Consider the following 8,722-nt stretch of genomic DNA (forward strand, 5'->3'; position numbering starts at 1 on the left):
ACTGCTTCCAGATGCAAGTGATGCTGCAAGTGATGCCGTGTTTGTGTGCAAGGGACAACTTGGGGCTTTGAAAGGACACTGTAAGCTCCCAAGTTCAGTTTGTTTCTCTGAGAAACGAGTAGGAGGCCAGTGTTGTAGCACCCCAGATGCACATGGCACGTTAGAGCCCGCTGGTGCCCTCCTCCATGTCCCTTGCACTTTATGCTGCAATTTCTGCTGAACACTCCCCCCGGCTGAGCTGACAGAGCTCAGGCTGTTTGCTCTCAGCTGGATGCAATGACTGAAGAAAATGGTGAAGATTTTTCTAGGCATTGCACACAGACTCTAACTACCTGTGCATTTTATTTGACTGTGTCAGGCAGTCCCTCACAGCATTCCCACCTCTCCCATTGCAGTGAAGATTTAGTTTCCTGGCTGCCTGTGTCAAGCAGCCTGCTGATAGACACAGGTCAGTGGGTGAGATAACTAGCTACTCCTTGCTGAGACAGAGGCAAAGAGAAAGACCTGATGGGCTATACATATGTATCTACATGCCAGGCATATTATGCCACTCTGTAGGTTTCCTGCTCTAGCCTCTGAACCTCTTTTTCCGTTTTGCTGGCACCTGCCTCTCTTGTTTCCACAGATCTTGCCTGGAGGTTTGCTATATTTTCACAAATGAATTGTTGAAAATTATATAATTGTTAATCAAATATTACAAAGGTTTGTTATAGATATGTTTTCTACCTCTTGACAAGAAGACCCTTGTATTCCCACACTTCTGAAAAAGGACACACTATCTCCTTACGCTCCTCTCCACATTCCTCCTTTAGTTTGATTCCTCCCAATAACTGCAATCTTACTTTTCATAATTTGCCTTTGTCCTGAGCTTTCCTTTCTTGGATGCATGTTACCTGGAACTGAATTTCTGCCATCTTCACAGAGCAGATACCAGTCCAGTTTCACTGGCCTCACAGGTTCAATTTTTTCCTGCTTCCAGAGCAGTAACACAGTCTCCCTTTCCTACTGCAATCCTCATTACTAGGATTATCTATGCCACGTAAGTATCCAGCCTTTTAATGGGATTAATTACCTTCCAAGCTGAAAATAGGATCCCTTAACATAAAATACCTTCATTACCAAACACAGTTAGCTTAGCCCGTAGGAGTTTGTGCCCAGCTTCTGAAGAGTTTGCAAAAGGTGATTAAGAAAACCTAAACTCTACATATTGTAGAAGGGGCTGTATATGAGAAATGTCTATAGAGGTTCACACATCTAGTCAGTCTGCACCTCTAAGGAGTTGAGAACCACTAGAGGAGACAAAAGGAAAAGCATGATGTGCAAAAGATTCCTGTTCACAGACCTTTTCCATATCTCCAGTTCAAGGATTACTTTCCAATCATAGTCCATCTAGGCTTTAACAATGAAAATTAACTATTCAGTGTCATCTCACAGATTTCCACCTAGAATTAAACTCCTTTCTAAATATGACTGCAAAGACCAAAGCAGAGAATCTGCAGAGCAATCCTGAAGCCGCCATCCTCAGATACCACTCAAGCCACTCAAGCTGAGATATCAGCTCAGTCAATACAGTTAATTCGCCTTTGGGCAAAGCCTACACTGAGCACTACTGTTGATTCTTTACTAATGAAACCCTTCTGATCGTGGCAAACTATTTCTGAAGACAGTTACCTGCAAATAACCAACTGCTGAGTGCATTAACAGTGATCAACAAGTAGCTGCTGAACTGCTCTGTTCTTTAGGCTGTAGAGAAATCTTGAAATTCTGCAGTTATTTTCCATATGTTTACTCTGGATCTTGAGAGAATGGTTCCACCTTTAATATAAGAACAGTGAGATTAGTTTAACAGCAAATTTAGTAATTCTTTGGGGTGTTTGTTGTTGTTGCTGTTGTTACTTTCTCTGTCATGTGGAAATACCTTTGATATTATAAACCAAAAACTGGTAATCAGAGATCTAGTTTAGAAGATAAGCAGAACCTGAAATTATTCTGACAACACAGATGAATGATGCAAAAACTTCTTCATCATCCCCTTCACCCTCAGACCAGATTGGCCACAAATTGCTTCTGGTCTTGGGGGCCTCCAGATTCTTCAAACTTTCTGAGTATCCAAAATATTTCAGTGGTAAAATGTCCACTGTTGCCTTGATTAAGAGGAAGACTATGTATTTCCTAACAGAGACATGGCTAGAACTGGGGATTTGTGCATGGGCCTCGTTTTTCTAGAGCACTTTGCTTGACTGAAAGTAGCTCAACTTGTTAATATAATCTGCTTAGAATTTTACATGTTAAACTCTTAGATACTGTGTGTAATTTTCAAGATTAAACAGAGCTATTCTGAGAGTATTTAGAAATTATAAGCTTCAATGTCAAATGAGGAATTATTTATTAAAAAGATGGACATTAATATGAGATTTCTACATTGCATAGCTAACTAGCAGAAGGACAGATGATCCTGTTTGTAACAGAAAAATTAAATCCTGGGCTGGAGACATTTTTATGCATGAACAAGGTACAGGGAGTGGGGGGGGAAAGGTACACTTCTAAAATTTGCTGAGGCATTCTTTGCCGAGAAGATCCAGAGTGGAGTGTCACATAGGGGCTGTGTAACCTTGAAGACTTAAGTAATAGAATTTAATAAAAGACATGAAAGGTCATGCCTGTAAAGATATTCTATTACAGAAAAGTTCTGTTGAAAACCAGGATCACCCCTATTAGAAATAAGAGAAAAGAGATAAACTTGGATATACTAGGTGAGTGTATGGTGACTGTGAAGTGCTGTATATTATGGCAATAAAAAGACCCCAGAGGAATCTGAGGAGATACCACTATTTTCAGCAGGGTCAAGCTCCAGTAAGAAAAATTCATCCTGGTGGACTTAGACCAGTGCCAGTCCTTTTTTCCACAGACACAAGGCTGACCCAGGATTAAATAGGTATAGACTCACCTGAACAAACATGCAGAAATTAAAAGGCCTCAAACTGTGAGGAGTGGATTTCTGCTATCACCTCTGAGTGAAAGAAGGGGAAATAATAAACACCTCAGTTAATTTTAAGATGCAATGATCAATTCTACAGCAGGATTATTCAGAGCTCTGTAAGCTCAGAGATCAGAGGGAATTAGGGTCAATACCAAATGTTCGTCTGTATCCTCTACCCCTTGGTCTATACATCACTACACACACTTACAATTTCTGCCTCCAGCTGCCTTCCATCCTGTTGCACTTGGAACACTCTGCAGAAGTGATCCTGTCCTCAAATTCAAGGCTGAGATAGTTTCATCAGCTCCCATTTTCCACAGCACCTGTGTTCTGCCGGAGATAGGAGGACACTGAGAAAAAGAATCATCAGAGCTGCACAAGAAATTGACATTGGCAGGACTGGATCAGGAGCACGGGATTCACTTGATGCATATCCTCTGGTATTAGCTCAGTTTGTTGGAGCACGTCAATAACAGCAAGGTTGTGGGTTTGATCCCTGTTTGGGCCGTTCGCTGAAGAGTTGGTGATTCTTGTGGGTCCCTTTCAGCTCAGAATATGCTGTGATTCTGTGATCTCTGTTAGTGTTTAGCACAGGTCAGTAACACATCTATGAAGCGAACCTCCTGATTGCACCAGTTTAGAAGTGTTTGTGCGCAGAGGTATACAGGCAGGAACTGGATTCATTTCAGATAAAACTAAACCAGAGGATGCAATCTAGAAGTACATGGATCCTCTCCCATCATAACCACTGCTGAGTCCCTGAGACCAGAATAGCCAAATACAAACTAATCTGCAGCAAATCTCCAAAACGTGAAGAATGAGGCTGGGCTGCTGGATCTAGAGCACCAACTGATTTGCTTTATAGATTTATTCCTGTTGCACCACAGTATTGCTTATAAAACTGCTTATTCTTATCAGATAGAAATTACCATGTCCTTCATAACGCAAAATCTATGTAAAACTGATTTTTTTTAGTCCTTTCTTAGCAGCTCTTTACTACGCCACCCACAAATATCCTGCGAAGTGATATCAAAGTACTTACTATCAACTCTATTGAAAATTGTTCTTTTTAATTTTATTTTGTGTGAAGAGTTTAGATAAAAAAGCCTGATGGAGCATGCAAATAGAGATTCCATGGGAACAGACTTTTCTCAAATGCATTTCAAAACCCTCCTCTAGAAACATCAATATGTGAATTTCAGATCAGTTTGCAGTCTTACCAGAGTTCACATTCACAGATCTGATGTTTAGATCTACAAAATGCTCTTATCAGACAGTGTCACCTGATTTCTGCTGTTTCCTATTTCTTCTAACCTGCCTCCTTTTGAAACTAAAAGTCAGAAACAAAACAAAAACAACAAAAACAAATCTATTTTATACACTGTTGACTGGAAATTCAGAGGTATTCTTCCCCGTATCAGACAGTTTCTGACTGCAGGCTCTGATCTTCCAGTTGATGGGGTCTAAAATTAGGGTGAATTCCATAATGCTCAAAATGGGCAAACATATTTACCCTCGGTCATTTGTTATTTCTGCCTGATGCTGTGGAATCACCAGGAGATGACTGCACAGTATGCATTGCTGAATTATGCAGATAACACATGAATTTAGGGTAGGGGCTGCCTTAAGCAAACATTATCTTGCTATTGTGAATTTAATATTACAACTATTTTAGCACTTTTCTGTCTTTCATCTGCTTACTTTAAAAGCAGCAGTATTTGTTTGCACTGACATTGTAATACCCTCATAATCTTAAACCATAATGCCAATAAACCACCACTGACAGTGTAATGATTCACATTACCATATCATTATAGATGTAAAAGTCAGTCCCACATACTTCCTACAACATCAGTATTGGTGAGGCAGCCATTAAGATGTCAGTGGTAGAGCAGAGAATCACCATTACAAGCTTAGTCAAGATAATAAAACATTGCTAAAGGTAGCTACAGGGCCATGCTCAGCAGCTGTTTGCAAATATAACTTCACAGCAGTTTAAAAATAAATTTTATATTAGTCAAATGCTTGAATCCACATTAAGAACTGATGTTTATATCAGCAAAAAGAAAAAAAAAGTCCTATTTAAGACTGTCAGAGTTTGGAGATTTCTTTAATGTCTATTGTGAAAAAGAGTATTTAAAAAATTAATTTCAGTATATTTTAAATGAGTGAAAAATTGAGGGACAAGAATTTTACTCACTTCAACTGTAAACATCTTGCCCTTTCTGGACAACAATGGAAAAGCTGTGTTTAAAATGAGAATGTACTCAGGTTGTAGATAAGTTACTCAAGCTGAATCCAGTGGTGAAATATTTGCACATAGGGATTTATATTCTATAGACAGAATACACAATATATTCAGGCCTTTTGTGGCCATTAGTATAATTCAAAGTCATATCAGATTCATCTTTTGCATGAGTCTTTTTTAAGCAATATAATACCAAGCAGCCTAATGATAAGTAATTAATAAAGATTCTGGCAAAAAGAAGTTACTTTAATTTGGAAAGCAGAGAGAATGAAGATTGGCAGGCTTAAATGGGTGTAAGGAAATAGAAAAGAAACAGCAACAGAAATATACTAAAATAAGAGCATTTACTTCAACAGCAGCTCACATTTATGGATATTGCCTTCATGAACGTGTTTATATTATGTTATACAAACATAATCATATTGCTACATTTCTTTATATCTTGTACATAAAAATCAGAGGTGACTCTTCTTAAGTGTGTTTTTAACCATCAGAGATGGTGTGCAAAACAAGCACATTATCATAAAATTCAGGTAAGACAGACCAAAGCTTTGCTTCCTCTTTGGTTTTTAAATAGTCTTCAGGACTAGATGGTGGAGCTCTCATCTTCACTGCTCAGCCTGTATTGCAGCAGGAAGCACCCTGGTTTCACATACATTTCTTAGAGGGGTAAGTACTTGACAGGGCAAAGAAGTCCTTGAAACTGACCCTTTATCTGACAGCATGCAATAAGGGCAGTGTGAAGCACCATTAATACATAACACTCAGGGCACCACTTCTACAAAAGATTTTGTTGTCCAATGGGGAGTTTAACAAAGCCAAATTTTTATCTCTCTTTGAAAAATCTTCATAAACAATAGAAAGTCTGTTGGAAATATTTTTGAATAATTTTTTCCAGCACCCACAGTAAAACTGGAGTGACTAATTTTGAAATGCTTCATGGATTGGTCAGTTTTTCAATGAGGGTAGAGGAGACAACAGAAGTAATCTTGACCCTGTATCTCAGATGATACAATTTTTGTGCTTTATAAAACGTGTTGTAACTATTGTTTTCAACATGATCTCAATTCTGTGCAGGAGCATACAGTCCTCTCTTTAGATGCATGACACTCCTGACCTTGACTCAGGATATAAGAATGGAAGATGGTTGTCTTTGATCATATCTGAACACGCACTTGTGTACGTGACAATCCGTAAGGTCATATATGCTGCTAAATGCATATTTAGTAAGAAAAGCAAAAAAGACATCAGGATTAATTATTTATCTATAAGAAGCAGAAAAGTTGTATTGGTCAGACATTTATATATATTACTTTATTTTTGTTATCTTGGAAATAATACCTAAACTGCCATTAACATACAGCGCTGAAAGTAACATCCATGTAGGTGATTCTTTTTCAACTCCAAGCATCTAAACTTTCACCAATATTGAGCAGACAAGATTCTCAGTTCAGTCACTGCCACCATTGGAGGCATTGCAACATTTGCCTTTCTCCTTGCAATGGGCTGACGCTGGCTGGTGCAAAGTGCCTGCCAAAAGTGCTTTATCACTCCCCTCTTCAGGTGGACCAAGGAGAGAAAACAGAATGAAAGGTTTGTGGGTCAGGATAAGGAAATGGAGGGATCACTCAGCAATTGGCATCACAGGCAAAACAGACTTGATTTTGGGAAATTAATTTAATTTATTGCCCATCAAATCAGCGTAGAATAATGAGAAACAAAGCCAAATCTTAAAATATCTCCTCCACACCAATCTCTTCTTCTTGGGGTCGTCTTCACTCCCAAATGCTCTCTCTTCTCTCCTCAATGGCGTAAGGGGACAGTGAATGAGGGCTGAGATCAGTTCCTCACACATTGCCTCTGCTGCTCCTTGACTCCTATCTCCTGCTTCAGAATGGAGCCTCCCACAGGAGACAGCCTTCCACAAACTTTTCCAACATGAATCCTTCCTACAGGCTGAAGTTCTTCATTAATTGCTCCATTGTGGCTCCCTTCTATGGAGGGCAGTCATTCAGGAATAGGCTTCTCCAGCATGGGTCCTTCACAGGACCACAAATCCTGCCAGATAACCTGCTTCAGCATGGGCTCTTCTCTCCACATAGCCAGAGGTCCGGCCAGGAGCCTGCTCTGGTGTGGGCTTCCCAGGGGGTCACAGCCTCTGCTGGGCCCTCACCTGCTCTAGTGTGGGCCCCCCCAGGGGCTGCAGGTGGGTCACTACTCTGCCATGGGCCTCCGTAGGCTGCAGAAGGACAGCCTGACTCACCATGGCCTTCTCCTTGCGCTGCAGGGGAATCTCTGCTCTGACACCTGGAGCATCTCCTCCCCCCCTTCTCCACTGACCTTGGTGTCTGCACATTGGTGTCTGCACAGCTGTTTCTCTGAAATATTGTCAGTACTCTCTTTGGATGCAGCTACCCTTGCACATTCCCCTTCCTAAAACTGTTATCCCAGTGGCACTATCACCATGGCTGAGGGGCTCAGTCTTGGTCATCAGTGGATCCATTTGGGGCTGACTGCCATTGCCTCTCTGACATGGGGGAAGATTCTGGCAGCTTCTCACAGAAGCCGCCCCCCTCACACACACACTTGGCTAAGCAAACCCAACACACTCCTTCAGTCAGGGATCCCATTTAGGCACAAAGGGCTTCAGACCCTGCATTGTGAAGGGCAACTAAGCACTGAAGGTCAAACAGATTCAAATACAGGGTCCAAATCTTCCATGCTATCTTTCCAAAAGATAAAATGTTTAAACACTTTTCTCAAGTGTTTTGCAAATTATTTAAGACTTAACAGCATGAAGTCCGGGTTTCTGCCGATACCAGGCATATAAACTGTATTTATAAATCATATTATCTGATGATGACCTTAGGAAAGTCAGCCTTTCATTTAAGAATTCATAAAATTTGAGACAATTCAAAACTATGAAGAATGGTTTTTACATCTTTGACAGAATATGAGTACCTTGGAAAGAGACTCCTTTTTAAAGCATTACTAAATTTTATGTATGACTCAAATAAACTACCTGGTATCTCTTTGAAAATTCTGGCAGGACTTTTTATCTATATTTCATTAGATGACTGAATGCTCAGGAAATATACCCACAAAGTTTTAACACTTGGATAACTGTGATCATGTCCTAAAGTAGTAGTTAAAAGAATTTAGTACCTTTTAGGAGACATTGTGATGAAGTGGTGCTAGATTTTGGAGGAGGTGCCTATGAGCCATCCCAGCCCTGCCAGCTCTGGGGCAGCACAGTGTCCTCCTGTTTGTGAAGACTGAGGATGCTGAAGGTTTCTATAGGTCAGCAGTGGGCTTAGTTGACATGAGATAATTGAAATGGATGTTGGAAGGAAAATCAAAGTAGCTGAGTAAGGCTATAGCAACAGTAGAGAGCACCAAGTTCATCTGTACTTCTGTTGCTGGCACTCATCCTGTAATGGCAAAGGGTCTCCTTCCCTCCCCAGATGTCTTCATAGCTATTTTTTTTAACTAGG

General features: G+C 40.3%; 1 long non-coding RNA gene across 1 annotated transcript; it reads right to left on the bottom strand.

Moving 5' to 3' along the window:
• Window positions 1-1,679: 1,679 nt before the first annotated feature.
• On the bottom strand, window positions 1,680-3,597 carry LOC119708302. The gene is made up of 3 exons (XR_005259023.1): window positions 3,189-3,597; window positions 2,948-3,010; window positions 1,680-1,815 (listed from the first exon to the last, which is right to left on the bottom strand). It is a non-coding gene; the product is annotated as an uncharacterized LOC119708302 (long non-coding RNA).
• Between the last annotated feature and the right edge of the window lie 5,125 nt (window positions 3,598-8,722).

The sequence above is a fragment of the Motacilla alba genome, chromosome 1A (genome assembly GCF_015832195.1).
Source record: "Motacilla alba alba isolate MOTALB_02 chromosome 1A, Motacilla_alba_V1.0_pri, whole genome shotgun sequence".
Classification (NCBI taxonomy): domain Eukaryota; kingdom Metazoa; phylum Chordata; class Aves; order Passeriformes; family Motacillidae; genus Motacilla; species Motacilla alba.